The sequence below is a fragment of the Magnolia sinica genome, chromosome 15, assembly GCF_029962835.1.
Source record: "Magnolia sinica isolate HGM2019 chromosome 15, MsV1, whole genome shotgun sequence".
Taxonomy (NCBI): Eukaryota; Viridiplantae; Streptophyta; class Magnoliopsida; order Magnoliales; family Magnoliaceae; genus Magnolia; species Magnolia sinica.
This window is the reverse complement of record NC_080587.1, coordinates 38,552,978-38,569,764: the sequence shown is the minus strand read 5'-3', so window position 1 is coordinate 38,569,764 and position 16,787 is coordinate 38,552,978. Positions and strand designations below refer to the sequence as shown.

Sequence of the window (16,787 nt, the reverse complement as noted above, 5' to 3'; positions counted from 1 at the left end):
ATCATCATCTTCTTTCAGAAGGTATACTCCACCCCTCTCCTTTAATTGAGTGGGCTTAGAAGTGGTGCTTAATTTTGGGTAACTGTCCCATGATTGTGCGTTTTCAGCAAGTCTATCCAAGTAGTCCCACACATCATCGACATTTGTATTCATAAATTCCTCATTGCACATTACTCAACCAATTGGTGCATGGAAGATGTCAGACATCATAGAAAAAGTGTGTAATAATACACCACGTTTCAAAACCATGTTGTGGGCATGAACTGACAAGATCCTTGAACCTTTCCTGTCATTGAAAAAATGTTTCATCTTCCTTTTAGGTGAAGTTCATGATTGACTTTCTAAGAGTGTTTGTTTTATGATATGGAAAAAATTTCTTTATAAACTCCCTTATCATGTCATTTCATGTGCCAATAGATCTGGGACGTAGTGAATGTAACCACATCTTAGCTTTTTCTTTCAAAAAAAAGGGAAAGAGTTTCAGTCTGACCGTGTCCTCAGATACGTTTGGAAAATATAAAGTGGCTATAATCTCATTAAACTCTTTCAAGTGCAAATATGGACTTTTAGATTCAAGTCCATAGAATTTTGGAAGGAGTTGGATCACCCCTGGCTTAATATCCATGTATCTCGTATTTTTTGAAAAAACATACATGAGGGCATACTCACCCCCTCCGGTTGTAAATAATCTCACAAAGTACGAGGCGGGGGTGTTTGATGCACCTCATTCTCATCCTGGACTTCCTCAACCTTAGGTTGAGGTTATCTTCCTGGTTGATTGACCGGTTGATTTAGAGCCATCACTTCAATTAACTCTAAAGATCTCGAGTGGTGTTTAATCCTGTGATGGATAGATAACCCCTTAATCAATCCTCCTTCACTCAAAAGACGTCGAGTGTTATCATGGACCCACTTGGGCATGAAACACTCTCGACCCTTAATCTCAGATTCTAACCTAAACCTAAAAGAAAGAAAGAAAATAGAAAGAGAGAGGGAATTAGAATGAAGTTACCAAATTGGAAGTTCCTAAGTTAGGTCCTACAAAACAAAACAAAACAAGTCAATTTCTAAAAACAGAAATTCTAAAGTTAGAAAGTTCCTAAAAATAAAAATAAAAAGTAAACTAATTTCTAAATACAAAAAAGGAAAGTTTCTACAAAAATAAAAATAGAAAGTTTCTAAAAAAATTAAATTCTAAAATCAAATTAGGCAAGTTTCTAAACCTAGAATTAGAAAGTAAGTTAGTTACTAAAAAAAAAATCCTAGAATTAGAAAGTTTTTAAAAATAAACCCTATTCCTAAAATTAGAAAATATAAAAACCTAATCTTAAACTAATTCCAAAACTAGTTAATTTCAGAAAAACATAACCGTTAGTCACCGGTAACGGTGTCAAAAACTTGTTCACAACCCCAAGTGTAGGCTCGTGATGTAGTAATAATCTCGGTAATACCGAGGTCAAATCCACAGGGACTGAACCTTGTATGTATTTTACAAGTAACTAAAACTAGAGCTAGAAGGAGATATAATCTAAATTAGGAGAATGTAAGAAAATAATGGTCAATTATTAAACTAAAACTTGTAAAATTCAAAGGTGAGAAACTAGGGTTTCCAAGGATCCACTTGTAGAGATCAGGGTGATCTATGCTTGATTCACGAACGCAACTGGAATTAGAGTCCCATCTTCATCCAATTGGAAGATAATTCATTAAAAATTAATTATGAACTTCCTTTGATCTAGTTCTCAATGGATGAAAGGTATTAGAACTAGAATTGATTCCATCACAAAACCATGCCCATGAGACAAAGCAAACAACAAAAATTAACCAATCCACGACCAATCTAAGAGAATTATGAACTTTAAGAAGGGTTCCATCATCCAACAATGTCCATGAGACGATGGTGAACAACAAGGGTTCCTACGTTCATAACCTCAACAATGAAAAGAACATGCTCAAAGCTATCTAGATCCATCAAAGATATCAATGGAATTTAAGTCACAACAAACCATTAAAAACTAAAACCATTCTTTATAATCAAACTAGAAGCAAAGAGAGTTCATCTTAACATGAATCCAAGCATAGAAAACTCCCCATCATGCTACAAGCTTCACCTCTTAGCCCTAGCTAAGAGGTTTAGCCTATCATAATCATGATGAACTAAAATCTCTTAAGGAAAGACACAAACAAAACTAAGAAAAACTAAAGAAACAAGAACTCCTTGGCCGTTCCACGCTCTCTCTCTCTCTCTCACTCTCCCTCTCTCTCTCTCTCTCTCTCTCTCTCTCTCTCTCTCTCTCTCTCTTTCTCCCCTTCGCTTCTCACATCCCTGGATGCCCTCCATGTCCCTTTCTCTCTTTCGTTTATAAGATGGAGTAGGTTGATCTGCTAGGCTGGATTCGGTGGTGGCTTTCATAGCTCCGTTTGCACCTTGCGCATCGAAAACACAAAACCTTCTTACATTGGATTGAAGTTTAGCACAAAGAAGATCCGGGCGCATGATCTATTCCTTTCGGTCTTCTTGGCCTTAGTTAGTTGTCCCATGAGAGGGGTTTACACAACTAAGATTGTCGGTCTGACCCTATTCATGATCATCAAATGGCCCACAGCGATCGTTTCTCACGGACACGTACATGTAAAGAACCCATGTTTGTGTAAACTGTGGGGTCCACATTCTTGTCAAAAGAGAATCCACTTCATCCATTGGATTTGTGGTGAAATTTTAGTCAGAGATGGGCGGTTTTGGATTGTCGTTGACATGGCCCACTGAATCTTTGCTTCCACTATCCATCCTGCATTTGAACTTGATTTTTGTGTGTGCACGTGCATGGCGATACTTGGATGCCATGGGTTTGGTCACCCCCACCTTCCGAACACATTGGATGGTTCGGATCATTAAAATGAGCAATGATGGTGGGCCACCATGCTCCACAGCGATCGTCCGTGCAGACGCTGCATGAGAGGGGAGAGTGAAAAGGGCTAGCTATATGTCCTAGAGGGGGGGTGAATAGGACAATGCCAAATAAAACTTATAACAGCGGAATTAAAAAGAATATGATAGCCAAAGTAAATCACAATGCAGGAAAGTAAAACAGCCTCAAAATTCAGATCTTGAGAGGTTGATAAAAATGTTGTTCTAAGGACAACCTTACACCAAAAACCAGAGTTTATGGTAGGACAACCTTATTTCTAGAAAGATCTTTGTATCAAATCTCAAACCGAAGAGGAATACAGAAATAAATACAAACTGAATTAAAATAAATTGTAATCACAAATGTATTGTTCTAGGGACAACCATACACCATAAAAATGGCAGGGCAACCTTGCTGGAACAACTTTCAAAGGAAATTGAAAATCAAGCTGATAAAGGAATAGCAGAAAATAAATTCTAAACTATTACAAAATTCTCACAAAGCTTGAATTAAATGATTACAACATTCACCACCATACATACATCCCACAAAAGAATAATTAAAGATTAGAAGTATAAATCATTCAACCACAACACAAGGGATTATAGTGGTTCGCCTGTGTGTTCACCAATTGTTAAACAACAGCCACACAAAATGCTACTCCACTCCTAATATCCTCACACAGGGGATATTAGCGTTCACTAACAAAATAGGTTTTCCCAGGTTCACCCAAAACCTTTACAATTGTGTCTTTGTCTGTGGGCTTACACAATTAAAAAAACCCCACTTCTGAATTTTCCTGGCTCTCCTCAGATAACCAATACAACAAGATTTTTCTGGCAAATCTTGAAAGAAACCAAAATAAAAAGAAATTTACAATTAAATGTAAAATACCTGATTATCTCCTTCGTTGTAGCAGCCCGGTAGAACCAAATCAGAGTAGATGATTGAATGTCCAAGTTCAATGTCCAGTACTCAATTACAATGGTTCTAGTTCTAATAGATTTTAAATTAAACCAAATAGGGCTTGCCTTAATTGATTTTGATTCCAAAGAAAGGGAATAACAATTCTTCTTATCAAATCAGATTGGAATAGCAGAAACAAAATCAATTAAATAAAGCTAAGGAAAGAGATTATTAAATAAGCATACTTAGCTTAGATGGAGCACAGAATTATCTCTCAGAAGATCGACGAAGATTGGCTTGAATAGATTAATTAATTTGATGATTTCTTCTGAGATTCGTGCACTATTTATAAGTGAGAAGATCGCGTCTTCGACTGGTCTAGGGAGCTCTTCGACTAGTCGAAGCAATAACAGATATTTGAAAAATCCGGCGGGATATGCTTTGACCGTTCTACGACTGGTTGAAGGTCTCCTTCAACTGGTCTTAGGTCACCTACGACTAGTCGTAGGTTTCCTTCGACTGGTCGAAGAAACTATAAACCATTGCTGGATTTCGAGTCGAAGATGTTCGACTGGTCGAAGATGCAGTCGACACTGTTCCTACGACTGGTTGAACAAATTCCTGGACTAGTCGAAGTCTAACAGATTTTATCCGGAATTTGTAACAAACTCACGACTGATAGAGGAATTTCTTAGACTGGTCGAAGCAACTCTAGGACTAGTCGAAGAAGGCCTAGGACTAGTCGAAGAACAGACCAAACTCATGTAAAATAAACATTTGGTTTATGTATCCGAAATGACCTACTTCTAAGGTCAACCTATGGTCAGTCAAACCTCAACCATGAAGTAAGGACATTAAAACATTCGGAACTAGTGACCTTGAAGTATGAGCCTTGAAGTCTTGATGTAGTTGAAATCTTGATGTAGCTCAATCTTGAAACTGCCTTGTACTCTTCTTGAAGTCTTGCAGCTTGAGTCTTGTCTTGTGAGCTTAGCTTGTTCATGAATGTTGATCCTTGAGAGAGCTTCACTTATGCAAGTTATATATAATAGTGATTTTGGCACCACAAATTTGACAACAGACAGGGATGTAAACTATAGCACTTACAATCTCCCCCTTTGTCAAATTAGTGACAAAACACATAACCAAGATAAACAAAAAGTAAAACAACTGGTTAATACCTGCAAATCAATATTCAATATTCAACATTCAACCAGTTTCATTCAACAAGCTCAAACATATTCATTCAACAAGCTCAAACATACTCCCCCACTCCCCCTGAGTAACATAATCAATGCTACTCCTCTCACAATCACATCGTTAAGAACAAACCATTCTCCCCCTTTTTGTCACAATATGATAAAGGAGAACTAAATAAAGGAATATATGAGAGTAAACATGAGGAGGTAAGAGAGTTTAGCAAAAGAGTGATAGAGATACTCAGCATAGCATCACATAGAATAAACATCTAGCATAAAACATAGATAGTATCCAACTCAAAATCAGTCAACCAAGTGCTAAGTTATAAAGTTATTACAGACCAGAAGTCTCATATAAACTACTCAGAACCAGAACCAGATGATGGAGCAGGAATAGAGGGATCAAGTTGGTGCATGCCTTTGTTCAATCGCCTCAGATATTTGCGCATGTACTTGAATTGTAAATCATGAGCAACAGACATGTTTTCCATCTTTACATTTATATTCTCAACTTTCTCCTCTAATGCACTAAGACAAGCATCAACATCAGATGGTACAAAATCTGGATCATTTGTTGAGTCAGAATCCAGTTCCTCAAAAATGTCATCCATATTAATGTCAACACCAGCTTCTTCATGACCACCACCACCACCACCACCTTGTTCAGGAAGCAGATCCAACTTCATCTTATTGATATTAGTATTGTTGAAGATCAGATGATGGATTGGTGCCTCATCAACAGGTATATCGACTAACATATGAGTAGCCAATACAGTCATGAAATAGGCAAAAGGAATGTCACTATGACCAGGATGGAGTCGAAATTGAAGAATGAAATGACAGATTAAGGATGGTAAACAAATCTGAGTACCATTGGAAATAGCATGGATAACACGAACCATAAACGAAGTCAAATCAGATTTATTACCCGAACGAGGATACAGATTAGACACAAAGATTTTGTGGAGAATTCTGTATTTGGGTAACAAATACCTTGCGGGAAGCGCATTCCCTTTTTGAGTCCATTGAACATTCATGTTGCACAAGTCTCTAGTGAGCATGTGTTTTTCAGACATTGAGGGTCTATCAATTAAGTTATGGATAGGAATACCCTCATCATTCACAGGAATGTCCATAAGGGCTGAAATTAAATGACGATCAACATCAAAAGGCCCTTCTCTAGTAGATATTTTAAAAGTTAAATTATCCTATGAGAAAGCACTAATACATGTAAACATGGATTGGGCAATGGACCAGTATGCAGGCCCACCCCAATGTAATAAGTTAACCCAACCTACAGCATCAAGCATAAGAAGGATGTCAAAAGGTGCAATATGATTAACATCAACAGGATATTCAACAATAACATTACGTGATCTAATGTCCTTAACATATGATGGATCATCATTGGGAACAAGAAGATGACGTTTAGAGATAGCGGTCGATCTAGAGGAAGAAGGACCAGGGGAAGTAGTTTTTCTACCTCTAGAAGCCATTTGCAACAAGGATTTCAAGAAATTAAGAAGTTACAAAGGATTGAGAAGTGGGTTTACTCAAAACAGATTTTTCAAAATCCAAACCCCAAATCTCAATGAAATCCAAAATAGAAAGCTTCAAGCTAGAGAAGGAAACAATCTAGACACAAATCTGCAAGAAAAATGGGATTTGAAACACTAACCTTGAAGAACTTGAAGGATGGGTTCGACAAGTCGAAGCTCGGCTCCAAGGAGAAGAAAGATGAAATGAGGAAGAAAGAAAAAATCCCCAATATAAGTGAAACCCGAGTTCTACGACTGGTCGTGTGTATCTACGATCGGTCGTAGGTAGACAGGTCGAGTACACTCACGACAGGTCGAAGAAAACCCAAAAAAAATTCATATATCTTGCAAATTAAACAAAAGTTGGAATTCAATCTAGTAAATATATACATTATAATACAAGAAGGCATAAATTATCATTTTAAAATACACATGCCAAGATCAAATTTCATCTTTTTGAACCTGCTTTTATCGAGAGGTTTTGTGAAAATGTCAGCTCGTTGATCTTCAGTAGGAATATATTCTAGAGATATAACTTTTTCTTCTACTAATTCCCTTATATAATGAAATCTAATGTCAATGTGCTTAGTACGAGAATGCTGAATAGGATTTTTTGAAATATTTATCGCACTGGAATTATCACAATGTAATAACATAGAATCCTATTTAATTCCATAATCACTTAGCATTCGTTGCATCCAAACAAGCTGTGTACATGCATTACCAGCTGCGATATACTCAGCTTCAGCTGTTGAAAGTGATATAGAATTTTGTTTCTTACTAAACCAGGAAACTAGACAATTTCCAATGTAAAAACAACCACCACTGGTTGATTTTCTATCATCTAGATTACCAGCCCAGTCAGCATCCGAGTACCCAGCTAATTGAACATTGGTCTCATTAGGATACCAGAGACCGAGATTTACAGTACTTGCGACATATCTAATAATTCGCTTGACAGCAATCAAGTGAGATTCTTTTGGATCAGATTGATATCTTGCGCAAATACCAACACTCAGAGAAATATCAGGTCTACTAGTAGTTAAATATAACAAACTATCAATCATACTATGATAAAGTTTTGAGTCAACATTTTTACCATTAAAGTCTTTTGAGAGTTTCAGGGTAGTACTCATAAGAGTATCGAAATTCTTGCCATTCTCAAATCCAAATCTCTTGATTAGATTCAAAGCATACTTAGATTGAGAAATGAATATTCCTTCAGGTTGTTGCTTTACTTGCAATCCAAGGAAATAAGTCAATTCCCCAACCATGCTCATTTCGAACTGTGATTTCATCAAATCTGCAAACTCAATAGTCAAGTCAGTACAAGTTGATCCATAAATGATATCATCAACATAAATCTGCACCATTAAGATATGATCATTATGTTTTTTAACAAACAGAGTTTTATCAACAGATCCCATTTGAAAATTATGACTTAAAAGAAATTTCGTTAGTTTCTCATACCATGCCCTAGGTGCTTGTTTTAATCCATAAAGTGCCTTTTTAAGCCGATATACATAATCAGTATTTTTGGAATCTTCAAAACCCATTGGCTGTTCAACATAGACTTCTTCATGTAAATCGCTATTTAGAAAAGCACTTTTCACATCCATCTAATAGATCTTTATCTTTCTAAAACATGCAATGGATATAAATAGTCTGATAGATTCAAGACGTGCTACTGGTACAAAAGTTTCATCGAAATCAATCCCTTCAATTTGAGTATAACCTTGTACCACTAGTCTAGCCTTGTTTCTAATTATATTTCCACACTCGTCAGACTTATTTTTGAAAATCCATTTTGTTCCAATGACGTGTTTATTTTTATGTCTTGGTACGAGGTACCAAATATCATTTCTTACGAATTGGTTGAGTTCTTCTTGCATCGCAACAATCCAGTTCTCATCAGCAAGAGCTTCTTTTACGTTAGATGGTTCCATTTGGGATGTAAAACATACATAATTACATATATCCTCAAGTTGTCTACGGGTATGAACACCGGTGAGAGGGTTTCCAAGAATTTGTGTGGTTGGATGATCTTTAACAGTCCTCAACTCAGAATCAGTCTGATTCGATGAAGTATCGGGTTTATCAATGATTAGTACTTCATCATTATCTGAATTAGAAATTGGCGTGTTTAAGTGATCATCAATGACAACATTAATGGATTCTTGAATCACACCAGTCCTTTTGTTCAGAACCCTATAAGCTCGACTGTTTAAAGAATATCCTAGAAAAATACCTTCATCACTCTTCGTATCGAATTTTCCCAAATTTTCACGATCACGTAAAATATAGCACTTGCTGCCAAAAACTCGAAAGTATTTAACAGTAGGCTTTTTATTGAACCACAATTCGTAAGCCGTTTTATTATTATCTTTGCTAGTGTAGACTCGGTTAATAATATAGCAAGCTGTGTTGACTGCTTTAGCCCAAAGATTTTTAGAGAGTTTCATGCTATTCAACATGACATTAGCCATTTCTTGAAGCACCCTATTCTTTCTTTCAACAATTCCATTTTGTTGTGGAGTTTTGGGAGCAGAGAATTCATGTAATATTCCTTGGTTGGTACAGAACTTCTCAAAATTGCTATTCTCAAATTCAGATCCATGATCACTACGAATTTTACTGATTTGAGAAGATTTTTCAGTTTGAATTCTTTTGAAAACTTTTCTTACTTCTTCAAGGGTTTCAGATTTATCCCTTAAGAAGACTACCCAAGTAAATCAGGTAAAGTCATCAACTATTACCAGGATATACTTTTTACCACCACGACTTTCCGTTCCGGTAGGTCCTATCAGATTCATGTGGAGAAGTTCGAGTGGTCTTGATGTGGTATTTAAATTCACCTTTTTGTGTGAGTTCTTTGTTTGTTTGCCTATCTGGCACTAACCACATATTTTATCTAATTTCTGAAGTTTGGGTAAACCTCTTACAAGTTCTCGTTTGCTCAATCGATATAAATTTCGATAATGTACATGTCCAAGACGTTTGTGCCATAAATCAGTCTCGTCTGTATGGACCATGTAACATGTTTGATTAGATGAGCTGGATTCACTTATAATATAGCAATTTTCAGACGTTCTACGTCCAGTTAATATTACAGAACCCTTATTGTTTAGTATCTCACAGCTTTGATTAGAAAACCGAACATTATGGTTATTATCACATATTTGAGATATACTAAGCAAGTTATATTTTAAGCCTTCAACATATAAAACATTTTTAAACATAGGAAGATTAAAAAGTTGAACCGTACCTTGGCCTATAATCTTGCAGTTGCTACCATCACCAAATGTGACTGAACCATCAGTCATATCTTTCAGATCCGTGAATAAAGCTTTGTCACCTGTCATATGCCTGGAGCATCTACTGTCTAGGTACCACTTTGAATGACTTGTTGCTTTGAAAGCAATGTGAGCAACCAAGCAGGTAACTTTAGGAACCCATTTCATAACTGTTTTGGGTTTAGGAACATAGTTGGTCTTCTTTTGTGTATATTTGTAGGAATGGCCTATAGAGTTAGATTTTAAGAGCTCCTTGAGTAAATCAACTATCTTTTCAGCTAGTGGATTTCGTTTCTGATTAAAGTTGACATGGCTGCTTCTAGGTTTTTGAAAAGTTTTTGAATTTCTAGAAAAATCTTGATAAGTACTTTTCCCTTTTGAGTTTGAGGACTCCCCTTTAACAAACATAGGAGGAGTATACTTTTGTTTAGGAGGTAGATTTTTATCATAACCCAACCCGGATCGATCGCCACATTTTCTTGATCCGGATAAAAGTTTCTCTAACTTTGGATCACCTTGGGCATATTTCCATTTGTCCTTTAGACTCAGAAGAGAAGATACTTCAGTTTTAAGTTTCTCAATTTCAGATTTTAAATCAATAATTAGTGAGTTTTTGAATTCCAAGTCGCATTTTGATTTTTCAAAACAATCTGAAATTTATGATTTTTCTAATACAAGTGATTCAAAACAATTTTTGAGTTTAGAAAACTTTTCTTTTTGAAGTTTAAGTTCAACAGCAATTTTACAACTTTCCTTATATAAGGCATTGTAAGCGTCTTGAAGATCATCTTCATTTTCACATTCACTACTCAGATTTTCTTCACTTGTTGAGTCATTATCTGAAAATGTGAATTTGGCTAGAGTTATAAGAGCTTTAACCTCATTGCCCGACTCAGTTTTAGAATCTTCTGATTCAGAAGAACCTTCAAAATCAGATGATTCATCCCATGTAGCCAACATACCCTTCTTCTTGGGTTTGTCCCTTTTAGGACATCTATTTGCTAAGTGCCCATATTCTTGATAGTTGTAACATTGACTATCTTTCAAAGATTTTTGAGATTTGGGTCTAAACTTCTTTTTATCATTTGATTTTTGAAAATCAACCATTTTCTTACTTTTGAAAATCTTGTAAAATTTCGTAGCTAAAAGAGCCATATCATCTTCTGAATCAGAATTTTCTTTTGAATTACATTTAGAAAATTTTAGTACGATAGATTTACCTTTAGGAGCTTTAAAGTTTAACTTGTAGGTTTGTAGAGAACCAACTAGTTCTTCTACCCTCATATTATCCGTATCACGAAGTTCCTGGATCACGGTTACTTTAGAATTGAACTGTTCAGGAAGTGAGCGTAATATTTTTGCACACACTTTACTTTCTGGGATTTTATCGCCAAGACCCCACATTGAGTTTACAATGTCATTTAATCTAGTGTAAAAGTCCATAAACATTTCATTTTCCTCCATATGAATTTCTTCAAATCTGGTTGTGAGGAGTTGGACTTTAGATTTTTTGACAATTGTAGTACCCTCGTGTGTCATTTCTAATATATCCTAAGCTTGCTTTGCAGTATCACAGGAAATGATTCTTTTGAACTCACCCGGTGATAGTGCGCAAGTAATTGCATTTAGTGCTTTAGCATTTGCACTACTCTCACTTTTCTGAAGAGTGGTCCATTGGTAATATGGTGTGTCTTTCATAGATTTTGAACCATCAACCCCAGTAACTTCCATGATAGGAGGTTTCCATTCAGTCACTGTGGCTTGCCACACATTTTCATCCATTGATTTGAGGAAGATCCTCATTCTGGCTTTCCAATAGGCATAGTTGGAGCCATCAAAGGGTGGAGGCCTAGTGACTGAAAGGCTATCAAAATTTGACATCTTAAATAGCTTAAATCGTTAGCTCAGGAATTAAATCCAAGAATTAAAAAAGTGCTATTAGGCTTTGATACCACTTGAAAAGGCCTAGCTATATGTGCTAGAGGGGGGGTGAATAGGACAATGTCAAATAAAACTTATAACAGCGGAATTAAAAAGAATATGATAGCCAAAGTAAATCACAATGCAGGAAAGTAAAACAGCCTCAAAATTCAGATCTTGAGAGGTTGATACAAATGTTGTTCTAAGGACAACCTTATACCAAAAACCAGAGTTTATGGTAGGACAACCTTATTTCTAGAAAGATCTTTATATCAAATCTCAAACCGAAGAGGAATACAAAAATAAATACAAACTGAATTAAAATAAATTGTAATCACAAATGTATTGTTCTAGGGACAGCCATACACCATAAAAATGGTAAGGCAACCTTGCTGGAACAACTTTCAAAGGAAATTGAAAATCAAGCTGATAAAGGAATAACAGAAAATAAATTCTAAACTATTACAAAATTCTCACAAAGCTTGAATTAAATGATTACAACATTCACCACCATACATACATCCCACAAAAGAATAATTAAAGATTAGAAGTATAAATCATTCAACCACAACACAAGGGATTATAGTGGTTCGCCTGTGTGTTCACCAATTGTTAAACAACAACCACACAAAATGCTACTCCACTCCTAATATCCTTACATAGGGGATATTAGCATTCACTAACAAAATAGGTTTTCCCAGGTTCACCCAAAACCTTTACAATTGTGTCTTTGTCTATGGGCTTACACAATTAAAAAAACCCCACTTCTGAATTTTCCTGGCTCTCCTCAGATAACCAATACAATAAGATTTTTCTGGCAAATCTTGAAAGAAACCAAAACAAAAAAGAATTTACAATTAAATGTAAAATACCTGATTATCTCCTTCGTTGTAGCAGCCCGGTAAAACCAAATCAGAGTAGATGATTGAATGTCCAAGTTCAATGTCCAGTACTCAATTACAATGGTTCTAGTTCTAATAGATTTTAAATTAAACCAAATAGGGCTTGCCTTAATTGATTTTGATTCCAAAGAAAGGGAATAACAATTCCTCTTATCAAATCAGATTGGAATAGCAGAAACAAAATCAATTAAATAAAGCTAAGGAAAGAGATTATTAAATAAGCACACTTAGCTTAGATGGAGTACAGAATTATCTCTCAGAAGATCGACGAAGATTGGCTTGAATAAATTAATTAATTTGATGATTTCTTCTGAGATTCGTGCACTATTTATAAGTGAGAAGATCGCGTCTTCGACTGGTCTAGGGAGCTCTTCGACTAGTCGAAGCAATAACAGATATTTGAAAAATCAGGCGGGATATGCTTTGACAGTTCTACGACTGGTCGAAGGTCTCCTTCGACTGGTCGTAGGTCACCTACGACTGGTCGTAGGTTTCCTTCGACTGGTCGAGGAAACTATAAACCATCGCTGGATTTCGAGTCGAAGATGTTTGACTGGTCGAAGATGCAGTCGACACTGTTCCTACGACTGGTCGAACAAATTCCTAGACTAGTCGAAGCCTAACAAATTTTATCCGGAACTTGTAACAAACTCACGACTGATCGAGGAATTTCTTAGACTGGTCGAAGCAACTCTAGGACTAGTCGAAGAAGGCCTAGGACTAGTCGAAGAACAGACCAAACTCATGTAAAATAAACATTTGGTTTATGTATCCGAAATGACCTACTTCTAAGGTCAACCTATGGTCAGTCAAACCTCAACCATGAAGTAAGGACATTAAAACATTCGGAACTAGTGACCTTGAAGTATGAGCCTTGAAGTCTTGATGCAGTTGAAATCTTGATGTAGCTCAATCTTGAAACTACCTTGTACTCTTCTTGAAGTCTTGCAGCTTGAGTCTTGTCTTGTGAGCTTAGCTTGTTCATGAATGTTGATCCTTGAGAGAGCTTCACTTATGCAAGTTACATATAACAGTGATTTTGGCACCACTAATTTGACAACAGACAGGGATATAAACTATAGCACTTACAGAGAGCGAGTTTGAGATGGGTTCGGTTAGCGTGCTTTGACTGAACCCTCCCGTTTTAGTGTAGTGCGGGTGCACATACCCCATGTGCACGCATGACACTAGTGTGGGGCCCATAGTGATGTGTATGAGAAATCTACACAGTTTATCTGCCTTCCTATCTAATTTAAGGGGTGAAGCGCAAATTTGAGGCATATCCAGAGATTAGGTGGGCCCCAATTGGTGATTTATGGCTGATCAGTCCATTAGACCACTTCCACAAAGATCTGAGGGCTAAAATTTTACGTGTACAGTTATTTATGATCCTCAGACCAAGTATAAAGTTTCATGCCAAATGGATGGTGGGAACCCTGTGATCTTGCATTCAGGATAATTTTCAAGCTTCCTTATCTTCAATCACTTGGTTTTCTTTGATCTTTGGCATGTGAATTCTTCAATCTCGATCTCCTAAGATCTGTCCCTTACCTTGGTGATTCTTGAGCATCAAATCCATGCCTTTAACACCATTTTCAGTCCAAGTTCTTAAATTCACATTGCAACAAAAACATGATTAAAATAGAATGTTTAAGCATTATCATGTACGTAAAACCAAGTAATAAATAGGGTCTACTATGTAATATTTGACCCTCAACACAAATCTATTCCGGTAAGGGTTGGAAAGTCTAAGGACCCGGAAGTAAATGAAACTGATAGACCTAGTAACACTCCACGAGAGTTAGAACCAAAACTCCAAAGCAAGCCGATTGCACCATTCCCCCAACGGTTGATTACACCAAAATCTCTCTCTAACTCTTAGGACATTCTTGAGGTGTTAAAACAACTAAAGGTCAATATTCCTTTACTGGATGCGGTTAAACAAATACCTTCATATGCCAAATTTCAGAAAGACTTGTGTACAACAAAAAGATAGTAAAATATTCAAAAAAAAATCTTCTTAACTGAAAAAGTGAGTGCCATCCTAAAGTAAGATGTGCCATAGAAATACAAAGATCCCGGTAACCCAACTATTGCTTGTGTAATTGGGAATTACCACATAGAGCACGCAGTTCTTGAATTAGGAGCGAGCATAAATCTAATTTCTCACTTGGTCTACCAACAACTAGGTTTGGGTGAACTGAAACCCACCCGAACCAAATTTCAACTTGCCGATCGCTGAGTTCGTGTATCGAGAGGGATAATTGAGGATGTATTGGTCGAGATTGATAAATTTTACTACTCGGTAGATTTTATCATCCTGGATACTCAACCCATCGTGGACATGAGCACTCAAATTCCTGTCATTCTTGGTCGCCCATTGCTTGTCACAGCAAATGCAATCATTAATTGCAATAATGGAGTTATGAGTTTTTCTTTTAGAAATATGACATTAGAGTTGAATATCTTTTTCAATACGGGAAAACAAGTAGAGGATGATGATGATGCCCACGATGTTAACTTGAGTGATTCTTTCATGGAGGATAGAACTCTGATGACCTTGTCCTCTGACCCTTTAGAGACATGCCCGGCCCATTCCGATCATTTGGAAGATGATATGATTAGGGAGATGGAGGCCATGCTTAATACTGTGTTGGTACTTGAAGTTAACCGGTGGAGGCCACAATTTAAATAATTGCCTCAAACTGATATAGTACCTCTACCGTCTAACCTCAAGGCATCGAAGCTTGACCTAAAACCTTTGCTCTCTAATTTGAAATATATCTATTTAGGTCAAGATGAGACATACCCGTTGGTGATTTATTCCCACCTTGAGTAAGAATAGGAGAGTATGCTCATTTCTACTCTCATTAAGCATAAAGGAGCCCTTAGATGGTCGATTGCAGACCTTGAGGGAATTGACCCTTCGATTTATACTCACTGCATTTATCTAGAGGATAATGTGAAGACCTCCCAGCAACCACAATGTAGATTAAATTCAAACATGAAGAAATTCGTTAACGACGAGGTTCTTAAATTATTGGATGTGGGTATTATAGGCCTTATATCCAATAGTCAATTGGTGAGTCTAACTTAGGTGGTTCCTAAGAAGTCCGGAATCACCATCGTAGCCAATGCTGATAATGAACTTGTGCCAACTAGAGTCACTATTGGTTAGAGAATGTGCATTGACTACAGGAAGTTGAATATTGTCACGAGGAAGGACCACTTTCCTTCACCCTTCATTTATTAAATTTTAGAAAGGCTAGCTGGTCATTCCTATTACTGTTTCCTTGATGGATATTCAAGCTACAATCAGATTGAGATAGCCCTTAAAGACTAAGAGAAGACCACGTTCACATGTCCTTTTAGCACCTTTTCTCACCCCCAAACTCGAAAATCAGGCACACAAAATTTTCGATCTCCAAATCTGGCGCCGACAGCCTCTGTAGTACCCCATTCTCGGCTCCTGGCACTCATATACCAGGTTCCAATCCTGGGATCCTATAAGACGGATTTTCAACATGAATTTCTTTATAGATAAGCATGACCACAAGTTTACCCAAATCACAAAGGCAACATCATCATCACATATCCACTAATATCAAAACTTTTAATTACAATGCATAAAAAGAAATACACTAACAATATCGGAAGCTTCAGAAGTCTACTACACGCTCTAAGCTCAATGCTGCTGTGACCTAACGCCACTTACATGCATCTATCGTGCATAAGCTTATGGAAAGCTTAGAGGGTAGTGTAAGTGTGTGCGTAAGATAAGTGTCAAGCACACAAATATAGGAGTAAGCGGAAATACTGGCAAGTTTATAAGTCATTCAATATCAGAGTATGCAATATATATCGGCCATGCAATGCGGAGTCATAATGAGCTAAATATCAGGCATTGAGGATGCAATACAATATGCAATTAAGAAGAGCCATGAATATCATCAGCCTCATCTAGGCCATATAAATGTAGAAAACATAGCGACCTAAATGCCATATGCCGTGGATGTAATGCAATATGCAGATCCTAGCGAGTCCATAATACCATCAACCTTATTCAAGCTATGCAGAATTGAAGCATAATAAATCAGATGCTATGTGCTGAGGATGCACT

General features: G+C 36.7%; 1 non-coding gene across 1 annotated transcript; it reads left to right on the top strand.

The window, feature by feature from the left end:
- Positions 1 to 242: 242 nt before the first annotated feature.
- On the top strand, positions 243 to 349 carry LOC131228392 (small nucleolar RNA R71). Its single transcript, XR_009162895.1, has one exon. It is a non-coding gene; the product is annotated as a small nucleolar RNA R71 (small nucleolar RNA).
- The last annotated feature ends 16,438 nt before the right edge of the window (positions 350 to 16,787 follow it).